This window comes from Muntiacus reevesi, chromosome 1, assembly GCF_963930625.1.
Source record: "Muntiacus reevesi chromosome 1, mMunRee1.1, whole genome shotgun sequence".
In the NCBI taxonomy this organism is placed as follows: Eukaryota; Metazoa; Chordata; class Mammalia; order Artiodactyla; family Cervidae; genus Muntiacus; species Muntiacus reevesi.
In genome coordinates, this window is record NC_089249.1 from 139,899,436 (window position 1) to 139,923,196 (window position 23,761).

Consider the following 23,761-nt stretch of genomic DNA (forward strand, 5'->3'; position numbering starts at 1 on the left):
CTGGCTGTGACAGGCAATGGGGCTTGCATCTGTGAATTCTATAGGATTATAGCAAACAAAAATACAATTCTAAATGGATGCAGGTACCACCACCCCTACCCCCTAGTGACTGTACCCCCGTGCTCAGCACAAAGGGAACAGGTTAAAAAACAAACAAATGCCCATTTCCTTTTCTCCCTGCACAGGGCTTAACTACATACTCTCAACTGCAGCCTCAGGGTCCAGGGTCTAATCAGCATGCATCTAGGTGCTAACCGCAGTCCCCACCTTTGGATATACAAGTCTTAGCATATCCTCTAAATATGTCACTGAAAGCAAAGAAGTAGGCTCAAAGAAAATAGTCACAAAAGGTTGAAAGCCAATTAAGAGCTCAGGCTGGGCTGAGCAACACGGTTCATCTTCTACAAGAGACCATTCATTCAAGACTGGAAGAGGTGGCTGTTTTATATAATGCATAGTGACAATAAAAAAGAAACAAAAGTAGTGTTCCAGATGTGCCATGAAAAATACCCAGAACAGATCTAATGAACAAAGTGACTTACCTGAGAGTTCAAAATAATGGTTGTAAAAATGCTCACCGAGGTCAAAAGATCAACGTATGAACAAAGAATTACAACAAAGATAGAAAATATTAAAAATTCCCAAATAGAAGCTTAAAAATTTATGAATATAACAAATGCAAAATGAAAATGAGACATCACCCCATACCTGTTAGAACAGTTATCATCAAAAAGTCTATAAATAATGTGTCAGAGAGTATGCAGAAAAAAGGGAATCCTTGTACACTGTTGGTGGGAATGTAAGCTGGTGCAGCCACCAGGGGGAACAGTATGGAAGTTCCTCAAAACTAAAAAAGAACTACCGTGTGACCCAGCAATTCCACTCCCTGGGTTGGGAATAAACAAAAACACAAATTTAAAAAGTTATATACACCCCAACGTTCATATTAGCATTACTAAACAAGAGTGCCAAAGAATGCTCAAACTACTGCACAATTGCACTCATCTCACACGCTAGCAAAGTAATGCTCAAAATTCTCCAAGCCAGGCTTCAACAATACATGAACTGTGAACTTCCAGATGTTTAAACTGGTTTTAGAAAAGGCAGAGGAACCAGAGATCAAATTGCCAACATCTGCTGGATCATCAAAAAAGCAAGAGAGTTCCAGAAAAACATCTGCTTTATTAACAATGCCAAAGCCTTTGACTGTGTGGATCACAACAAACTGTGGAAAATTCTGAAAGAGATTGGAATACCAGACCATCTGATCTGCCTCTTGAGAAATCTGTATGCAGGTCAAGAAGCAACAGCTAGAACTGGACATGGAACAACAGACTGGTTTCAAACAGGAAAAGGAGTACCTCAAGGCTGTATATTGTCACCCTGCTTATTTATCTTATATGCAGAGTACATCATGAAAAATGCTGGGCTGAATGAAGCACAAGCTGGAATCAAGATTGCTCGGAGAAATATCAATAACCTCAGATACACAGATGACACCACCCTTGTGGCAGAAAGTGAAGAACTAAAGAGCCTCTTGATGAAAGTGAAAGAGGAGTGAAAAAGCTGGCTTAAAACTCAACATTCAGAAAACTAAGATCATGGCATCCAGTCCCATCACTTCATGGCAAATAGATGGGGAAACAATGGAAACAGTGACAGACTATTTTTTTGGGCTCCATGACCACTGCTGATGATGACTGCAGCCATGAAATTAAAAGACATGTACTCCTTGGAAGAAAAGTTATGACCAACCTAGACAGCATATTAAAAAGCAGAGACATTACTTTGCCAACAAAGGTCCATCTAGTCAAAGCTATGGTTTTTCCAGTAGTCATGTATGGATGTGAGAGTGGACTATAAAGAATGCTGAGCACCAAAGAATTGATACTTTTGAACTGTGGTGTTGGAAAAGACTCTTGAGAGTCCCTTGGACTGCAAGGAGATCCAACCAGTCCATCCTAAAGGAAATCCTTTCTGAATATTTTTTGGAAGGACTGATGGTGAAGCTGAAAGTCCAATACTTTGGCTACCTGATGTGAAGAACTGACTCACTGGAAAAGACACTGATGCTGGGAAACATTGAAGGTGGGAGGAAAAAGGGACGACAGAGGATGAGATGGTTGGATGGCATCACCGACTTGATGGACATGAGTTTGAGCAAGCTTCGGGAGATGGTGATGGACAGGGAAGGCTGACATGCTACAGTCCATGGGGTCACAAAGAGTCAGACACAACTAAATGACTTAACTGAATAATAAACAATTTCAAAAAAGCTGTAGAACACAAAATCAATAAAAAATCAATGTCTTCTCTATATACTAACAATGAATTATCCAAAAAACAAATTAAGACTACTTAGGAATAAATTTTACCAAGGTGAGAAATTGTACACTGAAAATGTAGGAAAGATGACACAAATAAATGGAAAGATATCCTGTGTTCATGGACTGGAAGAATTATTAAAATGTCCATACTACCCAAAGTAATCTACAGATTCAATGCAATTCCTATGAAAATGCCAAAGGCATTTTTCATAGAAATAGAAAAATCTTAAAACTTGGAACTTGGCTGTCTGGCCAGTGATTTGCCTGGGTGTCTCTGTGTACTGGGCCAGTTGCCTCTGAGACCACCCACCTGAGTGCCCAGGGAGCCAGCAGGTAGTGGCCCTCACCAGGGACCCTCCAGCGGGCCCAGGGGGACAAAATCCAGCATATGTATATTGAGGCAAGCAGAAAGATTTAACATGAGGCACAGAAGCAGATAATGCCAAAAAGCAAGCAGTAGTTGGTACACATTTAGAGTAGGGCAGCATTTCATTCTCCCACTGCTGCTCAGATGGCAGAAATTAGTCAAATTCAGTATGAAACGGAATACACTGAAGGTATTAGTGAATGAGGATCCTGGAAAAATTAAAGGTAGCACCACCAAATGCTGACCTGGAACAAGGATTCCAAGAAGGAGTTTCGAATGCTAGTGTGATTATGCAGTTCCAGGGAGAACTGTTGTAGCCAGAATTCCATTTTCAAGACAAGTAGATCTTGACCTTATACAATCAATTCCCTTTAAGGTTATGGCACTAAAAACACCAGATCGGGTGCTTATGCTAAGTGAGAGATCACTAAATTTTCTGGATTTAGAAAGGCCTCCTCCAACCCCTCAAAATGAAGAGTCATGTAGCTGACAGCCTAAAAAGAGCACTCTGTGAGTGGAAAATGCTGTTAGCCAAAATGGCCAGCTGGCCAGAAATGACTCCATGTATGGCATTTCAAATACAGACGCAACTATTACAGGAACTTCAGAAGACATGACAGTTGTAGATGCAGCTTCTTTAAGATGACAGATAATCAAGCTAAACAGACATCTACAACTTCTAGAAGAGGAGACCAAAGAATGTGCTAAAAGAGAAATGGCCATGTACTCAATTACTGTAGCATTCTAGCTGCTTAATAGCTGGCTCTGGTTTTGCCGCTAGAGGTAACCTCAACTCTCAGAAATATTGTCTCAACAGATGGAAATATAAAGAATTTTGTATTTATTTCTGTCTTTGCATTACATGCTGTTTCACAGTCTATGCCCTGAAAATGTTATTTCTCCCAGAGAGGAGGGGAGAAGGACTTATATTTGGAGAGGTAAAGGTAAATGTCACTTGACTGTATTTACTTTTAACCAGTTCTGCCATGACACCTACTTAAAATTCTCACTTTGCATGTGATGTAAATAGGATCGAGTTTTTTTTAAAGGAATTTGTTTTTTTGCCTCATCAGTCTGCACAACTAATTATGAATGCGAGAGAAAGTGTACAGAAAATGGATTTAGAGAAATGTCTGTAAAGAAAAAAAATAGTACTTCATTTTGTCCTGTTTGTAGTGTTTTCTCAAATACTATTAGATTGAACAGTTCAGTTAATAGACATTTTTGCATCCACATTTCAACATTAACCTTACTAAAGTCATTGTCTGGTGCCAGATGAAATAAAATCAAGTCACCCCAAGTCTCATGATCACCCTCAATAAAATAATTCCTAACATTTTCAGCAGTTTATCTAAAATGTGAGCAAAAATGTGCATTTTTATTTTACAGATGGTTTTCTATAAAGTACAGTTCTACAAAGTCCATGTGTGAATGATTTAAAAAACTGAAGAATAAGGTGCAAGTGTAGTGTATTTAATAAACTGTGAAACAAAAAAAATATTTTTGGAACCTGAAAAAAACCTAAATAGCCAAAGTAATCTTGAGACAGAACAAAGCTAAAGGCATTACTCTTCCTGATTTCAAACTATCCTGCAAAGCTGTAATAATCAAAACAATATGATTCAAAAAAAAAAAAAACCAGTATGATACAGTCATAAAAACTGACACATAGATCACTGGAACAAAATAGAGACCCTGAAAATGAACTCATTATATGGTCAATTAATTTATGACAAAGGAGTCAAGAATATACAAAAATATTGGATAGGATACCTCTTCAATAAAAGGTGTTTGGAAAATTGGATAACCATATGAAAAAGAATGAAACGGGATCACTACTTACAAAATACTGAAAAGTCAACTCAAAATAGATTAAAGACTTGAATGTACAACCTGAAATCATAAAAATCCCATAAGAATACATAACGGGTTAAGAAGCTACTTGCCATTAGTCTTTGCAGTGATATTTTGTATTTAACAGCAAAAGAAAAGGTAACAAAAGCAAAAATAAATGTGATTACTTCCTAAAGTATTCTTAATGTGATTTACTCCTAAGTAATCCTAATCCTTTTACAAACTAAAAAGATTCCACACATAAAAAAAAAAACCATCAACAAAATGAAAATTCAGCCTATGAAACAGAAGAATATATTTGCAAACCACATATCTGTTAAGGGATTAATACCCAAAATATTCTTGGAACATACACAACTTAATAGCCAAAAAATCCCCAATTAAAAATGGGTAAAACAACTAAATAGACATTATTCAATAAACAAATACAAATGGCCAATACATACATAAAAAGTACTCATTCTCACTAATTGTTATTTGTTCACTAAGACATGTCCAACTCTCTGCAACTCCATAGACTGTAGCATACCAGGCTTCCCTGTCCTTCACCCTCTTTCAGAGTTCGCTCAAACTCATGTCCATTGAGTCGGTGATGCCATCTAACCATCTCATTCTCTGTCACCCTTGTCTCCTCCTGCCCTCTTATCACTGGGCAGATGCAAATCGAAACCACCTTACACAGGTTAGAAGTCTATTATAAAAACAGGTGAGACAACAAAGGCTTCCCTGTCCATCACCAACTCCTGGAGCTTGCTCAAACTCATGTCCATCGAGTCCGTGATGCCATCCAATCATCCCATCCTCTGTTGTCCCCTTCGTCTCCCTCCTTCAATCCTTCCCAGCATCAGGATCTTCTCTAATGAGTCAGTTCTTTGCATCAGGTAACCAAAGTACTTGAGTTTCAGCTTCAGCATTAGTCCTTCCAATGAATATTCAGGACTGATTTCCTTTAGGATTGACTGGTTGGATCTCCTTGCAATCCAAGAGACTCTCAAGAGTCTTCTGCAACATCACAGTTCAAAAGTATCAATTCTTCAGTGCTCAACTTTCTTTATAGTCCAGCTCTCACATCCATACATGACTACTGGAAAAACCATAGCTTTGACTAGATGGACCTTTGTTGACAAACTGATGTCTCTGCTTTTTAATATGCTGTCTAGGTTGGTCATAACTTTTCTTCCAAGGAGCAAGCGTCTTTTAATTTCATGGCTGCAGCCACCATCTGCTGTGATCATGGAGCCCAAGAAAATGAAGTTTGTCACTGTTTCCTTTGTTTCCCCATCTATTTGCCATGAAGTGATGGGACTGGATGCCATAATCTTAGTTTTCTGAATGTTGAGCTTTAAGCCAACTTTTCACTCTCCTCTTTCACTTTCATCAAGAAGCTCTTTAGTTCTTCTTTGCCTTCTGCCATAAGGGTGGTGTCATCTGTGTATCTAAGGTTATTGCTATTTCTCCCGGCAATCTTGATTCCAACTTGTGCTTCATCCAACTCAGCATTTTGCATGATGTACTCTGCATGTAAGTTAAATAAGCAGGGTAACATTATACAGCCTTGCCATACTCCTTTCCTGATTTGGAACTAGTCTGTCGTTCCATGTCCAGTTCTAACTGTTGCTTCTTGACCTGCATACAGATTTCTCAGGAGGCAGATCAGGTGGTCTGGTATTCCCATCTCTTTCAGAATTTTCCACAGTTTGTTGTGATCCACACAGTCAAAGGCTTTGGCATTGTCAATAAAGCAGATGTTTTTCTGGAACTCTCTTGCTTTTTTGATGATCCAGCGGATGTTGGCAATTTGATCTCTGGTTCCTCTGCCTTTTCTAAATACAGCTTGAGCATCTGGAAGTTCACGGTTCACATACTAGGCAAAGCTAAGCCCATGGGCCACAATTACTGAAGCCTGAGCTCTAGAGCCCTTGTTCTCCAACAAGAGAAGCCATCACCGCAACAAGAAGCCCACACACCACAATGGATGAGAAACCTCCCCTCACCAAAACTGCATGCATCAATGAAGAGTCTGTGTGCTGCAACAAAGACCCAGTGCAACCAATAAATAAATAAATAAATAAAAATTTAAAAAGATGATGGAAGACTGGAAATCAGAAATCCATCTACCATGGTACTTTATTTTGATGTATCTACTATTGTGACAGTCCAGTAAAATCCTTCTTCACATAAACATTTAAAGGAATGTTTCACAGAGAGAAACAGATTAGCAAAGAATTTGGCTTTAACTCCTGTGTCAAAATTTTTCCAGGTGATAAAGTATATACTTGATGTTTGCTTTGAGATAATGAGAAAGGGAATAGGTGGGAGTAAAGATGAGAGGAGCCTGGCTGTGAGGTGATAAATCATTAAAACTGTGTCAATGGGTGTAAGAAACTCCACCAGTTCCAGTTGAAAATGGTGACACAGGTGCATCCTGAACTAATCTCCACCCACCGACACACCGAATCTACAGCTGCATGTGGAACAATTTCCTCTGAAAGAAACTAAAAAACGAGATAAGTCACTCCTACACATTGAGCAAATGAGAGAAAAGGAAGAAAAACCACACAATGGGTGGGAGAGGCTGAGAGACTATCTCACCATAAACCCCACCCTCAGAGCAGTAACTCATAACCGGGAGGGAATTCACAACCCTGAGCATCTCCCTAAGAAGTGAAAAGTTTGAACCCCAAGCTGGTACTTCAACTTTTTAAACTTTTTTTTATTGAAGTATAGTTGACTGACAGTGTTGTGTTAGTTTCTGGTATAGAGCAAAGTGATTCAGCTATTATCATGTGTATGTATATGTGTGTGCTTACCATATTTCATATTCTTTTCCATTATGGTTCATTATAAGATACTGAATATAGTTCCCTGTACTATGCAGTAGGACCTTGATGTTTATCCATTTTATATATTAATATAAAGTTTATATTTGCTAATCCCAAACTCCCAATCATCCCTAGCCCACTTTACCCCCTTCTCCCACCTGGCAACCACAAGTTTTTTCTCTATGTCTATCAATAACCTCAGATATGCAGATGACACCACCCTTATGGCAGAAAGTGAAGAAGAACTAAAGAGCCTCTTGATGAAAGTGAAAGAGGAGAGTGAAAAAGTTGGCTTAAAGCTCAACATTCAGAAAACTAAGATCATGGCATCCGGTCCCATCACTTCATGGTAAATAGATGGGGAGACAGTGGAAACAGTGGCTGACTTTATTTTTCTGGGCTCCAAAATCACTGCAGATGATGATTGCAGCCATGAAATTAAAAGCTGCTTACTCCTTGGAAGGAAAGTTATGACCAACCTGGATAGCATATTAAAAAGCAGAGACATTACTTTGTAAGCAAAGGTCCATCTAGTCAAGGCTATGGTTTTTCCAGTGATCATGTATGGATGTGAGAGTTGGACTATAAAGAAAGTTGAGAGCAAAAGAATCTATGCTTTAGAACTGTGGTGTTGGAGAAGGCTCTTGAGAGTCTCTTGGACTGCAAGGAGATCCAACCAGTCCATCCTAAAGGAGATCAGTCCTGGGTGTTCACTGGAAGGACTGATGTTGAAGTTGACACTCCAATACTTTGGCCACCTGATGTGAAGAGCTGACCCATTGGAAAAGACCCTGATGCTGAGAAAGTTTGAAGGCAGGAGGAGAAGGGGATAACAGAGGATGAGATGGTTGGATGACATCACTGACTCAATGGACATGGGTTTGTGTTAACTCCTGGAGTTGGTGATGGACAGGGAGGCCTGCTGTGCTGCGGTTCATGAGGTCGCAAAGAGTTGGACACGACTGAGCGACTGAACTGAACTGAACTGATGAGCCTGTTTCTGTTTCCTAGATTGATTCATTTGTTTTATATTTTAAATTGCACATATAAGTGATATCATATGGTCTAACTTACTTCATTTAGTATGATAATATCTTGGTCCACTCATGCTGATGAAATGGCACTATTTCATTCTTTATTTTATGGCTGTCAACTTATAAATTCTGTGTCTGAGAGATGAGCCCCCAAAACATCTAGTGTGGAAATTCAGAGGATGATATTCTTAGATATCATCTAACTGACTTGATGAACGTGAATTTGAGCCCAGGGAGATAATGAAGGACAGGGGAGCCTGGCGTGCTACAGTTCATGGGGCCACAAAGAGTCAGATGTGACTTAGTGACTGAGCAACAACAACCACCTGAAGTTCTGGCTTCTAATCAGCCTGAATGGAGCTGCTAAGATCTGCCCCCTTGGGAACACTGACAGGTTTTGGCACATGCTCAACTCCTTGGCACTAAGAATAAAGTAGGCTGCTTGGACAATCACACGTTCAAGACAACCAAGAGCTAGGGCAGGACTGCTCCTTCAAGTCTTGGAAAGGCGTATATTTTACCTAATGCATAGAAACCAACACAGAGAATCAAGGAAAATGAAGAAATAGGGACATGTTCCAAATGAAAGAACAAGATGAAGCCTCAGGAAAAGACCTTAATGAAACTGACATAGGTGATTTACTCTATAAAGAGTTCAAAATAATGATTGTAAAGATGCTCACTAAACTCAGGAGAATAATGGATCAACAAAGTGAGAATTTCAACAGAGGTAGAAAATATAAGAAAGTACCAAACAGAAACTACAGACCTGAAAAATATAGTAATGAAACCGAAAAATACAATACGACATCTGATTACATGAAGCAGAAGAAAAGATTAGTGAACTCAAATAGGCAATGGAGCTTATCCAATCAGAGCAGCAAAGAGAAAAAAGAATTAAAAGTGAAGATAGCTTAAAGGGACTTATAGGATCCCAACAAGGTTACCAAAAGAAGAAAAGAGAGAAAGAGGCAGAAAAGTTTTCTGAAAAAATGTGGTTGAAAATTTTCTTAACCTTGGGAAAGAAACAGACATCCAGATCCAGGAATTCCAGAGAGTTACAAATAAGATTAACCCAAAGAGACTCACACCAAGATACATGATAATTAAAACATCAAATGTTAAAGACAAGAAGAGAATCTTTAAAACAGCAAGAATAAAAAACTTGTTCCATACAAGAGAAGCCCCATAAGACTATAAGCAGATTTTTTTAGCAGAAACTTCTCAGACCAGAAAAGAGCATCATGATATATTCAAAGTGCTGAGTGAAAAAAAACAACCTGCCAACCAAGAATACTCTACCTGGCACAGCTGTCCTTCAGAACTGAAGGAGAGATTAAGAATTTTCAAGACAGCAAAATTTATAGGATTTATTACCATGAAACCAGCCTTACAAGAAATGTTATAGGTACTTCTTTAAGTTGAAACAAAATGGTACCATTTAGTTAATAGGAAAGCATATGAAAGTACAAATCTCACTGGTAATGGTAAGTATATGGTAAAATTCAGAATAATCTAATGTTGTAAAGACACTGAAGTAGTCACTTACAAAGCTAGCATGAACATTAAAAAGGGAACTTTGTAAAAACACCTACAATAATTTGTAATGGACACAGAAGATATAAATCGTGACATCAAAAACAGAACATGAGTGACAGCAGCATCATGCTGGAGTGAGACATTCCCTTTGTCTTTCCTCTTCAATCTATAACCAGTAAAACAGCCACAACTCAACAAGGCTGCATCTGCCTAATACACCAGGATGCTGGAGAATTCCACACACCTGTACCTTTAAAGGTGGGTGGTGTGTGTACGTGCTCAGCTGTGCCCACGTCTTTGTGACCCCCTGGACTGTAGTCGGCCAGGCACCTCTGTCTATGGGATTCTCTAGGCAAGAATACTGGAGTGGGTTGCCATTTCCTACTCCGGGGGATCTTTCCGACCCAGGGATCCAACCTGTGTCTCTTGTGTCTCCTGCATTGGCAGGCGGATTCTTTACCACTGAGCCACCCGCCCAAAGGTGGGTGGACTGGAAGACAAACAGGAGGTGAAACCCGGGATCATCAGAGGCAGTACCTGCCATGCTGCCTCCCAGCCACAGGAGGTGAACGTGCAGGCCCAGAAAAGCTGGGAGCAGCAGGGGAGGCCGCATACATGACTCTGGTTTCCTGGCCACAGCGGTGTTCACAGTGACAGGTAGCCAGGCAGCAGTGGCAATGAGGGCTACGTCCTGTCCCTTCAACCGCAGAGGCACCCGTGACTCCAGCCCCTAGGCCCCCGACCTCACTCCCATCCACAGTGGTGCACCCCAGAAACCCAATAACCCCAACATGGTAGAGGCAGCTGTGACCCCTCTCTCCACTTGCCTCCCCTGCAGCAGCAGAGCCTACAGTTCAGATCTGGGACCCGGCAGAAGTGTCTACCATCCCAGTCCTCAGGTGACACCAGCAGCCGCAGGGCACCAAGACCCTAGAGGCGCAAGCAGTGACAAGGAAGGCATGGGCAGGTGGCACCTCTGACCGACAGGTACAGTGCTGACTCGCACACAACCAGAAGCACCTCGGGTAAGAAAACAGAAATCTTGTGCTATAGTGACACCTACTGGAAAACAGAAGAGAGCACGTTAACTTCTAAATTGTTGAATCATTAGAATCAAGCCAAAAAAAAAAAAAGTTTTACCTAAAGAAGAAAGATGTCCATTACTTCAGATGCTCCAGCAGAGGAACAACTCATCAAGCATCATGAAAACCCACAATAATGCTGTATTCAAAAAAGAAAATGACAATTCTCTATAAACCAAAGCTATAGAATACTGTGATCTAACTGATAAAAGAATTCAAAATAGCTGTCACGAAGAAATTCAAGAAAATTCAGTGAGCTCAGGAATAAAATTAACAAACAGAAGGAATATTTTACTAAATAGACTGATGCTCTACAAAAGGACCAAACAAATTTTGGAGCTGAAGAATTCAATAAATGAGATGAGAAATGGAATTTGGAAAGTACTGGAAATAGAGCAGACTTTATGGAAGAGAGAATCAGCAAGCTTGAAGATAGAAATCTAAAAATGATACAGATAGAAGAAAGAAGAGAATTAAGATCTAGAGAAAACTGGGGAAATCTATGAGAACTATCCAACTCTTTCAGGAAGGGTCACATTAGGATAATGGGTATCCCGGGAGAGAAGGAAAAGGCAGCAGAGAGTTTAAAGAAATAATAGTTGAGAACTTCCCAAACCTGGAGAAGGAACTGGGTATACAAATCCATGTAGCTAAGAGAATACCTAATCACCTCAATGCAAAAAAGACTTTCCCTAAGACACATTATCTTAAAATTGTCAAAAGTCAATGACAAATAATTTTAAAGGCAGCCAGGGAAACAAGGATGGTAACACACAAAGGAACTCCCATTAGATTATCAGTAGGTTTCCTGACAGAAACTCTAGAGGCCAGGAGAAGAGTGGACACTCTCGAAATACTCAAAGAAAAATTGTCAGCTGAGAATACTCTATCCAGCAAAGTTATCATTCGGATATGAAGGAGAAGGAAAGGTTTTCTCAAACACACAAAAGCTGAGGGAATTCATCAACAATGGACCTGCCTTTAGGAAGTGTTGAACTCTTCTACCAGAAAAAAAGGCAAAGGTACATAAAACCTTGAGTAAGGTGATAAACAGTATCAGAAAATTGCTACTCTATATCAAAATAAGTTTTAAAATATTTTATTATAGCATAAAGCTTAAAGGGGGGAAAGCAGTAAAAAATAACCACTTCAATTCTGTTAAACATAAAGAGGGATAATTTCGGACAACAAAAACACAACAGGGGAAGCAAACAAGGATGAAACCTATTTAGGCAAGCGAAGATAAGGAGCTATCAGCAGAAAATCAGACTGTTTTTCCTATGAGATGATTTATACAAGCATTGCAGTAACCACAAAACAAATCTAGAGCTGGGACAAGCAACGCAACAAAAGATGAAAGTGAGAAAAACATAGAAAATTGCTAAACCAAAATAGCGGACAGAAACACAAGGAAAAAGAAAGAATGGAGATATATAGCCATACACACACACACACACACACACACATATAACTTTTTAAAAAGCAATAGTAAGTACTCATTTATCACTAATCAACCTAAATATAAATGAAGTTCATCAATCAAAAGTCACAGAGTGGCTAGATGGATTAAAAAACAAGACCCAACTATATGCTGACTCTAGGAGACTCTGAATAGACTAATGATGAGTAAAAAGATTGAAACAGAAATCAGAAGTGTGTGTTAGTCACTCGGTCATGTCTAACTCTTTGTGACCCCATGGACTGTAGTCTGCCAGGCTCCTCGGTCCATGGAATTCTCCAGGCCAGAATCCTGGAGTGGGTAGCCATTCTCTTCTCCTGAGGATCTTCCCAACCCAGGGATCAAACCCAGGTCTCCTGCACTGCAGGCAGATTCTTTACTGTCTGAGCCACCAGGCAAGCCCAAGGGGGAAAAAAAGTCCAGGATATATTCTGCCAAACATGCAAAGAAGATTTAATGCCCATCCTTCTCAAATTCTTCCAAAATACTAAAGAGGAAGAAGTGTTTCCTAACTTATTTTACAAGGTTAATAATACCCTGTTATCAAAACCAGACGAGAACAACACAAAGAAAGAAAATTAAAAGCCATTATCTGTGAAGAACATAGATTCAAAAATCATCTCAATAGATGAGAAAAAGCATCTGACAAGATTTAACACCTATTTATGATTTAAAAAAAACTTTCAATAAAACGTGTACAGAAATAAATACCTCAGAATAATACTGGCCATATATGAAAAAAATATAGTTAATCTATCCCTCAGGAGTAAGACAAGGATGGCCACCCTAACCACTTTTATTTCAAAATACTATTGGAACACCTAGTCAAAGCATTTAGGCAAGGAAAAATAAAGGTATCCAAATCAGAAAGAAAGAAGTAAAAATGCAAAAAATTATCTATAGATGATATGATTGTATATGTAGAAAACCTGAAAGACCACATGCACACAAAAACTATTAGAAATAATAAATGAATACAGTAAAGTTGCAGAGTACAAAGTCAACATTCAAAAATCTGCTGTGCTTCTATATGCTAACAATGAGGTCACAGAAAGGAAAATTAAAGAAACAATCTCATTTATAAATACAACAAAATGAATAAAGTACAATTGAGATGAAAGATCTCTACAGTGAAAACTATAAGATGTTGTTGAAACTGAAGAAGACACAAAAAATGGAAAGATAGTCCACACTCATGGATTGGAAGAATTAATGTTGTTAAAATGTCCATGTTATCTGAAGCAATCTACGGATTAAATGCAATACTTATCAAAATTCCAAGGATACTTTTCAGAGAAATAGAAGACAAAATTCTAAAATTTACATGGAATAGATTCTGTAAAGATCTGTTCAGAATCTTTACAGATTCTATAAGAAGATTCTGTACAGCTAAAGCAATCCTGAGAAATAAGAACAAAGCAGAAGGCATCAAACACCCTCATTTCAAACTGCATTACAAAGCTATAGTAATTTAAAAAAAAACACATACATAGATCAATGCAACAGAAAAGAAATCACAGAAATAAACCTACACAAATATGGACAATTAATTTATAACAAAGGTAAAAGAACATACAATGGGGAAAAGACAGTCTCTTCAATAAATGGTTAGAAAACGACAGCCACATGCAAACAAAAATGAAACTAGGCTTCTATCTCACACCATACACAAAAATCAACTCACATTAAAAACTTGAATATAAGACCTGACACCATAAAACTCCTAGAAGGAAACATAGGTAGTATTTTCTTTGACATATTACTATGCTTTTAGCAATATCTTTCTGGATGTGTCTCTTCAAGAAAGGGAAATAAAAGCCAAAATAAATAAATGGGGTTAAATCAAACTAAAAATCTCTGTTCAACAACAGAAACCATTAACAAAATGAAAAGACAGCCTACTGAATGGGGGAAGAGAAGATACTTGCAAATAATATATCTGACAAGAGGTTACAATCCAAAATATATAAGAACTCATACAACTCAATATTAAAAAACAAACAACTAGATTAAAAAATGGGTGGAGGAGCCAAATAGACACTTTCCAAAGAAGACATACAAATGGCAATTAGGCACATTAAAAGATATCCAACATCACTAATTACTAGGGTGGTTCTCATCAAAACCACAGTGAGAGATCAGCTCATTCTTGTTAGAATGGTTATTATAAAAAAGGCAAGAAATAACAAGTGATGGCAAGGATATGGATAAAATGGAACCCTCATACACTGAGGAAAAGACCCGATGCTGGGAAAGATTGAGGACAGGAGAAGTGGGTAACAGAGGATGAGACTGTTGGATGGCGTCACTGACTCAACGGACATGAGTCTGAACGAGCTCTGAGAGGTAATAAGGGACAGGGAAGCCTGGCGCGTCTGCAGCCCATGGGGTCACAGAGTCAGCCATGGCTCAGTGACTGAACGACAGCAGCCACGCACACCGCGGGTGGGATACAAACTGGTGCGGCCACTGTGAGGACTGCCCTGGCGGCTCAGCGGTAAAGAACCCATCCGCCTGCCAATGCAGGACACGCACGTTCGATCCCTGGGCTGGGCAGATCCCCTGGAGAAGGAAGTGGCAACCCATTCCAGTATTTTTGTCTGGGAAATTCCATAGACAGAGGAACCTAGCAGGGTCTGTGGGGTCACAAAAGAGCTGGACATGACTTAACAACTAAACAACAACAAGTGACTGTGGATAACACTATGAAGATTCCTCAAAAGAATTAAAAAAAAGAACTGCCCTTTGATCCAGAGATACCACTTCTGGGTATTTATCCAAAGGTGGTGGTGGGGGGAACCTGACTTGAAAAGTTTGTGTTCACTGATGGATGACTGGTAAAGAAAATGTGGGATATACACACACAGGAATATTGCTCAGTCACAGAAAAGAAAACCCTGCCATTCATGGCAGTGTATGGGCCTCGAGGGCATTACATTACCTGAAATAAGTCAGAGAAAGACAAATATTGTATGCCCCCACTTATATGTGAAACCTAAAAAACAAACAACAAACGAGACTGACCCTAACTTATGGATACAGAGGACAGATCGGTCGTTGCCAGAGGCGGGGACTAAATGATTGACAAAATGGGGCAGCGTGGTCAAAATATACAAACTTCCATTTACAAAATAAACAAGACCTGGGAATATAATGTATGGCAAGGTGACTATAATTAATAATACTTTATTGTATATTTGAAAGTTGCTAAGAGTTAATTACTCTTAAAAATTCTCATCACAAGAGAAAAAAAAACTGTGCAGTGATGGATGTTAACTAGACTTACTGTAGTAATTCTTTCACAAAATATACAAAAGTCAAACCAGTATGTTGTCACATGAAACTACTGTTATACATCAACTGCACCTCAACAAAAAAAAGCTATTCCACCTCAATAAAGGCTGCCAGCAACAAAACTGCATGCTTACCTACTTAGCTGGAGTCCCTCCCTCCGCGTCCTCTCTCTCCACTATCATGCCTCTTCATCATCCTCTTCAGCTGTCTTCTCTATTTTCATCCCTTTATTGGTCTACTGATCTTTCTGCGTTTTGGACCATAGCCACTAACGTTGTCACACCCTTAGCTTCAGTATAATGAACTCTTTTTTTCTCATTAGTCTTCTTCCTCTAATAAATGACCAGTCCATCTAGTTTAATTTTGAAAAGCTATCTGCTGTTTAACTCAACTGACTCCATTTTCAAAGATAAAAGGGAGAGAAACAACAAATACCTCGTCCTGAGGTCTGGAAACCTCACACTCTCAGTTCCCTTCCCTGATTCTTCCTGCAGTTAGTAATCCGTGTGTCATGTCCGAGTAGAAAGCATAACAGCAACCTGAGTGTTCCTCTCTTTCTATACCATCTTCATTCTCAAAAACCAGTTAGGAAATTTATTAGATACTTTCATTCAAAGGATTTCCTAATCGTGCTATACCATTCACAGAAAGAACCTACTGGGATGCATGAGTTCAGCAAAAACTTCACCAGGCAACATGGGAAACTGTAAGAAAAGGAAATGAAAATGAATGTTATGGTAGCCCCTATGATAAGGGAAGAAAGATAACCCTTCTAATACACTCTATCAAAGATATCTATCTTCTAATGTAAGAACTGATGAATTAAATAGGAAATGATGATAGTTAAGATTTTTGTTGTTGCTGATTAAGATTTTTGAAACAAAGTTCAGTGTTCTGGGAGAAACATATTGATATCAAAGAAACATCAAAAAGGAGAAAATAAAACCAAGCAAGAATGTGCTTTTCTTTCTATTTCATAGTTGCAGGATATAAACATCTATTCCTTCAAGGACTAAATGTTGAGAGTACTGGGCTCTCTTATGGGGTTACTGAGATGAATGAAACCTCCAAGAGCTCATACCCTAGGAGGGGAAGTAAGAAAAGCACAAAACAAGGACTTCCCCGGTGGTCCAGGGGCTAAGACTCCACACTCCCAACGCACGGGGCCTGGATTCAGGCCCTGGGCAGGGAACTAGATCTGACATGTAGCAACTAAAGAGTTTGAAAGCCACACTAAGGATCCCACATGCAACAACAAAGATCAAAGATCCCACCCATATCCTGCAACTAAGACCCAGCACAGCCAAATAAAAAAATAATATAATATTCTATGTGTGTGTGTGTGTGTGTGTGTGTGTGTGTGTATACACATAAAAGGAAAAGCACGAAACAACTCTGAAAGGACAATGTCACCATACAAAAGAGAACCAGGGGTGAAGAGCTAAAGCTTCTTCAGAGAGGGGAAAACGGGAGTAGGGGTGTTGAGCAATATGGGAAAAGGTTTCAGGATGAGATGGCCTCTGAGTTAAGATTTGGAGGTGAGGTCAGATATGAGGAGGAGACACAGGATGGCCACTTTAGGAGAAAGGAGATATCTGACAAGGCAGATGCACGAATTCACACACCAGTGGCTGGTCCACGGAAGACGGCAGCGGCAAATGAGGTTGGAAAGGCAAGCTGGCCCAGTCACGGGCAGGCTGAAACACTAGGCTAATACCTGATTAATCACAAACACAGAATGACATGTTTGATCTTAGAATTTGTAGGTTAGTAAGCAGCTTCATAAAAAAAAAATGTGGCAATGAAGGAGACAGACATTAGAAGGTCTCTCCGGGAGGCCACTGAACTTGTCCATGCTTTTAGATACATGCATGTGGGCAAACACAGATCACATGTGATTCAAATTTTTGGTTAGCATTTACAAAGGAATTTATAGATGACAAAGAACAAAGTGGCATACTTTGAAAACCTGAAAACAATTTCAACAGGCATTTATGCCTTGAAGAGAATAAAGAAAGACATTGAGAGAAGCTCTATAACTCTAGTTCTGCATGTCTAGTATTCAGGCAGAAATCAGATCAACAAAACAGCCAAACCATAGTACATCTGGAAAGGTATGAATTGATAACATGTAATTTGATGATGTCCTACACTGTATCACTGACCGGTGCAATAAACAAGGAAGAAATTATTATCTCCATTGAAGAGATGAGAAAACAAAAGCTCAGAAAACTGATGCGACTTGACTAAAATCATAAGACTTCTCAAGTGCTTCAGATGGTAAAGAATTTGTCTGCAAGGCAGGAGACCCAGGTTCAATCCCTGGGTCAGGAAGATCCCATGGAGAAGGGAACTGCTACCCACTCCACTATCCTTGCCTACAGAATTCCATGGGCAGAGGAGTCCAAGGGGTCACAAAAAGTTGAACATATCTGTGCAACAATACTCACTACTCATACTATGCAATATTAGGGCTATGAATCCAACTCAATTTTTCTCACTTTACTATTCTCACCATTGTTCTAATCTGCCTTATTTTTAAAAATCCAAAGTTTGCACACATTTACTATGAAACCCATTCTGTAACTATGCAATTATTATTTTTGGATTAAAAAAGAAATCTCATTTTCTTCCTCTTATTAAATCTTTTTATCTTCATGTAAATATAGACTAACTTGTTTTATTTCCATGTGACAGCCAAAGTTTCACACTTACAATGTATATTAAGCTCAATTTTTAAGCTCATTTCAATCACTGAACTAAAGGCTTATTTTTAAAGTACTCGAAAGAATTTGAGAAACTGGAATCTTGAATAGTCCTCAGGGAGATTCCTTTGGGATACGTTAATGCTGAGTGTGATTTTGATTAGGCTCATCTATTACAGTCTGAATCAAAGATACTTCTTTACCATTAATGCTCTCCTTAAATAAATGTAACTACTTAGCACATAATTTCCAAAATACAAAAATCAAACTGGATTTCAGAAAATTCTGCCTCTATATAGGACTCCTCAGTGTCACCTTCTCCTTTATCCCACTTTATCTTTTCTAGGTCTTGACTCTTGAATGGAGTTAGATGGGATGGAAAACCTGAAATGACCAATCGCACTAGTTCACCCTAAGGTCTGAGTCAAACCAATAATAATCCTTTTTAGAGTTTCCAGTCCAGTTTTTAGACTTCATAACTAAAGAAATAAAAATTAATTGGATTATCTTCTCTGCATTTAATGTAGTTCACTTCTAAAGTTTTATTTAAACAAGGTAATTCTTTTCTTAGTTTTTAAAAAATGTTTTAAAACCAACATGCTTCATTCTGTGACACTGTTGTTGTTGACTCACTCAGTCGTGTCCGACTCTTTGTGACCTCATGGACTGCCGCACGCCAGGCATCCCTCTCCATCATCAACTTCTGGAGCTTGCTCAAACTCATGTCCATTGACTCAGTGATGCCATACAACCATCTCATCCTCTGTTGTCCCCTTCTCCTCCTCCAATCTTTCCCAGCATCAGTGTCTTTTCCAGTGAGTCGGCTCTTCGCATGAGGTGGCCAAAGTATTGGAGCTTCAGCATCAGTCCTTCCAATGAATATTCAGGTTTCTTCTGGGATTGACTGGTTTGATCTCCTTGCTGTCCAAAGGACTCTTGAGAGTAACAATAAAATGTTTCTTTCTTGTATATATATATAGATGTGTTCAATTTCATGTTTATTTTTTTGCCTCTCAGCTACCTGCCTTTATGAGTAATGTTAAGTCTTAACTGTGAATGTGAAGACTCATCCTCCAGGGCTTCCCTGGTGCCTCAGAGGTGGAGCATCCACGTGCCCATGCAGGAGACACAGGTTCAATCCTTGGTCCAGAAGATTCCACATGCTGCAGAGCAACGAAGCCCATGCACCACCCCAGAGCCTGTGCTCTAGAGCCCGGGAGTCGCAACTACTGAATCTCGTCCGCCTAAAGCCCAGGCTCCACAACGAGAAGCCAACACGCAGCAAAAAAGGTGCTGTACTACATTTCAGTTCAGTTGCTCAGTCATGTCCTGCTCTTTGTGAACCCATGGACAGCAGCATGCTGGCTTTCCTGTCCATCACCAACTCCAGGAGCCTGCTCAAACTCATGTCCATCGAATTGGTGAAGCCATCCAACCATCTCATCTTGTCGTCCCCTACTCCTCTTGCCTTCAATCTTTCCCAGCATCAGGGTCCTTTCCATCAGTTCCTCCCATCAGGTGGTCAAAGTATTGGAGCTTCAGCTCCAGCTTCGGTCTTTCCAAAGAATATTTACGACTGAGTTCCTTTAGTATTGTCTGGTCTGATCTTCTTGCAGTCCAAGGGACTCTCAAGTCTTCTCCAACACCACAGTTCAAAACCATCAATTCTTCAGCACTCAGCTTTATTTATAGTCCAACTCTTACATCCATACATGACTACTGAAAAAACCATAGCTTTGACTGCACAGACTTCTGTCAGTAAAGTAAATTTATCTGCTTTTTAATATGCTGGCTGGGTTGGTCATAGCTTTTCTTCCAAGGAGCAAGCATCTTTTATTTCATGGCTGTGGTCATCATCTGCAGTGATTTTGGAGCCCAAGAAAATAAAGTCTGTCACTGTTTCCCCATCTACTTGCCATGAAGTGACAGGACCAGATGCCATGATCTTAGTTTTTTGAGTTTTAAGCAAACTTTTTCACTCTCATCTTTCACTTTCATCAAGAGACTCTTTAGTTCCTCTTCCCTTTCTGCCATAAGGGTGGTATCATCTGTGTATCTGAAGTTATTGATATTTCTCCCTGCCATCTTGATTCCAACTTGTGCTTCATTCACCCCAGCATTTTGCATGATGTACTCTGTATACAAATTAAATAAGCAGAGTGACGATACACAGCCTTGTTGTACTCCTTTCCCAATTTAGAACCAGTCCTTGATCCATGTCCAGTTCTAACTGTTGCTTCTTGACCTGCATACAGGTTTCTCAGGAGACAGGTAAGGTGGTCTGGTATTCCATTCTCTTAAAATTTTTCACAAGCTTGTTGTGAACCACAGAGTCAAAGGCTTTAGTGTAGTCAGTGAAGCAGATATTTTCCTGGAATTCCCTTGCTTTCTCAATGATCCAACAGGTGTTGGCAATTTGATCTCTAGTTCCTCTGCCTTTTCTAAATCTAGCTTGAATATCTGGAAGTTCACAGTTCACGTACTGTTGAAGCCTCGCTTGGAGAATTTTTTGCATTACTTTGCTAGCATGTGAGATGAGTGCAATTGTGCGGTAATTTGAGCATTCTTTGGCATTGCCTTTCTTTGAGACTGGAATGAAAACTGACCTTCTCCAGTCCTGTGGCCACTGGTGAGTTTTCCACATTTACTGACATATTGAGTGTGGCACTTTAATAGTATCATCTTTTAGGATTTGAAATAGTTCAGCTGGAATTCCATCACCTCCATTAGCTTTGTTCGTAGTGATACTTCCTAAGGCCCACTTGACTTTGCACTCCAGGGTGTCTGGCTCTAGGTGAGTGATCACATCATCATGGTTATCTAGGTCATTAATATCTTTTTTGCATATTTCTTCTGTGTATTCTTGCTACCGCTTCTTTATATCTTCTGCTTCTGTTAGTTCCATACTGTTTCTGTCCTTGACTATGTCCGTCTTTGCATGAAATGTTCCCTTGGTATCTCTAATTTCACTGAAGAGATCTCTAGTCTTTCCCATTTTATTGTTTTTCTCTATTTCTTTGCACTGATCACTTAGGAAGGCTTTCTTGTCTCTGTCTGCTATTCTTTGGAACGCTGCATTCAGATGGATGTATCTTTCCTTTTCACCTTTGCTATTTGCTTCTCTTCTTTTCCCAGCTATTTGTAATGCCTCCTCAGATAACCATTTTGACTTTTTGCATTTCTTCTTCTTGGGGATGGTTTTGATCACTGCCTCCTGTACAATGTCACGAACCTCCATCCATAGTTCTTCAGGCACTCTATCAGCTCTAATCTCTTGAATCTATTTGTCACTTTCACTTTATAATCATAAGGGATTTGATTCAGGTCATACCTGAATGGCCTAGTGGTTTTCCCTACTTTCTTCAATTTAAGTTGCAATAAGGAGTTCATGATCTGAGCCACAGTCAGCTCCTGATCTTGTTTTTTGCTGACTGTATAGAGCTTCTCCATCTTTGACTGCAAAGCATATAATCAATCTGATTTCAGTATTGACCATCTGGTGATGTCCATGTGTAGAGTCGTCTCTTGTGTTGTTGGAAGAGTGTTTGCTATGACCAGTGTATTCTCTTGGCAAAACTCGTTAGCCTTTGCCCTGCTTCATTTTCTACTGCAAGGCCAAACTTGCCTGTTACTCCAGGTATCTCTTGACCTACTACTTTTACATTACAGTCCCCTATGAAGAAAGGATATCTTTTTTGGTGTTAGTTCTAGAAGGTCTTGTAGGTCTTCACAGAACCATTCAACTTCAGTTTCTTCGCCATTAGTGGCTGGGGCATAGACGTGGATTACTATGATACTGAATGGTTTGCCTTGGAAACCAGCAGAGATCATTCTGTCATTTTTGAGTTTGCACCCAAGTACTGCATTTCGGACTCTTATTGACTATGAGAACTTCTCCATTTCTTCTAAGGGATTCTTGCCCACAGTAGTAGATATAATGGTCGTCTGAATTAAATTCACCTATATTTAATGAAGCAAAATTTGATCATCACCTAATCAGTTTCAGTATATCAAATTATACAATTATATATTTTAGATATAAGTATATTTAAATAGTATTTTTAAAAACCAAAAGACAACATTAAAATCCCTTAAAAGTTTAGATTAACATATAGAATATCAATTCAAACCTCTCTTTAGATTTATTCATACTGTATACTCTTCTTTTGTTGACTTTTTCAAACACTTAAAAGACTGAATTGTTTTATAAAAAAAAGATTTTAAAGTGATGATAGTAACTTTACATTTCAACAACTTGCTTTCCTTAATTCTGGTTTTTAGCAAAAATCATTTTTTAATGTACTTTCCAAGTTACTTGGAGAAGGAAATGGCGACCCACTCCAGTGTTCTTGCCTGGAGAATCCCAGGGACGGGGGAGCCTGGTGGGCTGCCGTCCATGGGGTTGCACAGAGTCGGACACGACTGAAGCGACTTGGCAGCAGCAGCCAAGTTACTATCTAGGGCTAATATAATCTGTGGTTCAGTAATTTCTGTTTAAAGTAGTTGAGGTTTTTAAAAATACTTCATGTTGTTAGTTTTTGTCACACAATCCTGACCTATCACATTGCACAAAACCTGTTTTGTCAGGTCTCTGCATTATCTGCCCATTAGGGGACAGCATTAGGCTCTACGTGAAAGGACAAAACATCGCCAGGCCTTTTTGCTCATTTTTTGTTTTCGTTCCCTCTTTCCTCATCACACCATCTCATCATACGTTCTGTAGTGGACTCCCTACAACAGGCGGTCAGATTCCTGGCAGGAAAGACCCCTGTAACCAAGGGCAACAGGAGAGAACAACGTGCAAGTAAATGGTGGCATCCTAACTCAGGGCACACCAGCACGGCAAGTATCAGAGAGAGCCCAAACCACACTTAGAAAGACACGAAATAGCTACTTTTTATGTTATTAGAACTAATGATTATGTCAAACAAAAGCTGCGTAAGAGAAACGCTACCTGTATTACTAATGTCTTATTTTTTTACAGATTATAATCAGATATTGGCTTCCCTGTTGGCTCAGAGGTTAAAGCGTCTGCCTGCAATATGGGAGACCTGGGTTCGATCCCTGGGTCGGGAAGATCCCCTGGAGAAGGAAATGGCAGCCCACTCCAGTACTCTTGCCTGGAGAATCCCATGGATGGAGAAGCCCGGTGGGCTACAGTCCATGGGGTCACAAAGAGTCGGACACGACTGCGCGACTTCACTTCACTTTCACAGATTTGAGATTGGATGGTTTGCATAGAATAGCTATTTTTTATGTTATTAGAACTAATGACTAT

At 39.4% G+C, this 23,761-nt stretch overlaps 1 protein-coding gene and 1 pseudogene across 7 annotated transcripts in view; one reads left to right on the forward strand and one right to left on the reverse strand.

The window, feature by feature from the left end:
* Positions 1-23,761, reverse strand: part of RAVER2 (ribonucleoprotein, PTB binding 2) — a 126,969-nt gene that overhangs the window by 5,219 nt on the left and 97,989 nt on the right. The window lies entirely within an intron of this gene.
* Positions 2,815-3,475, forward strand: LOC136163860 (mitochondrial fission factor pseudogene; annotated as a pseudogene).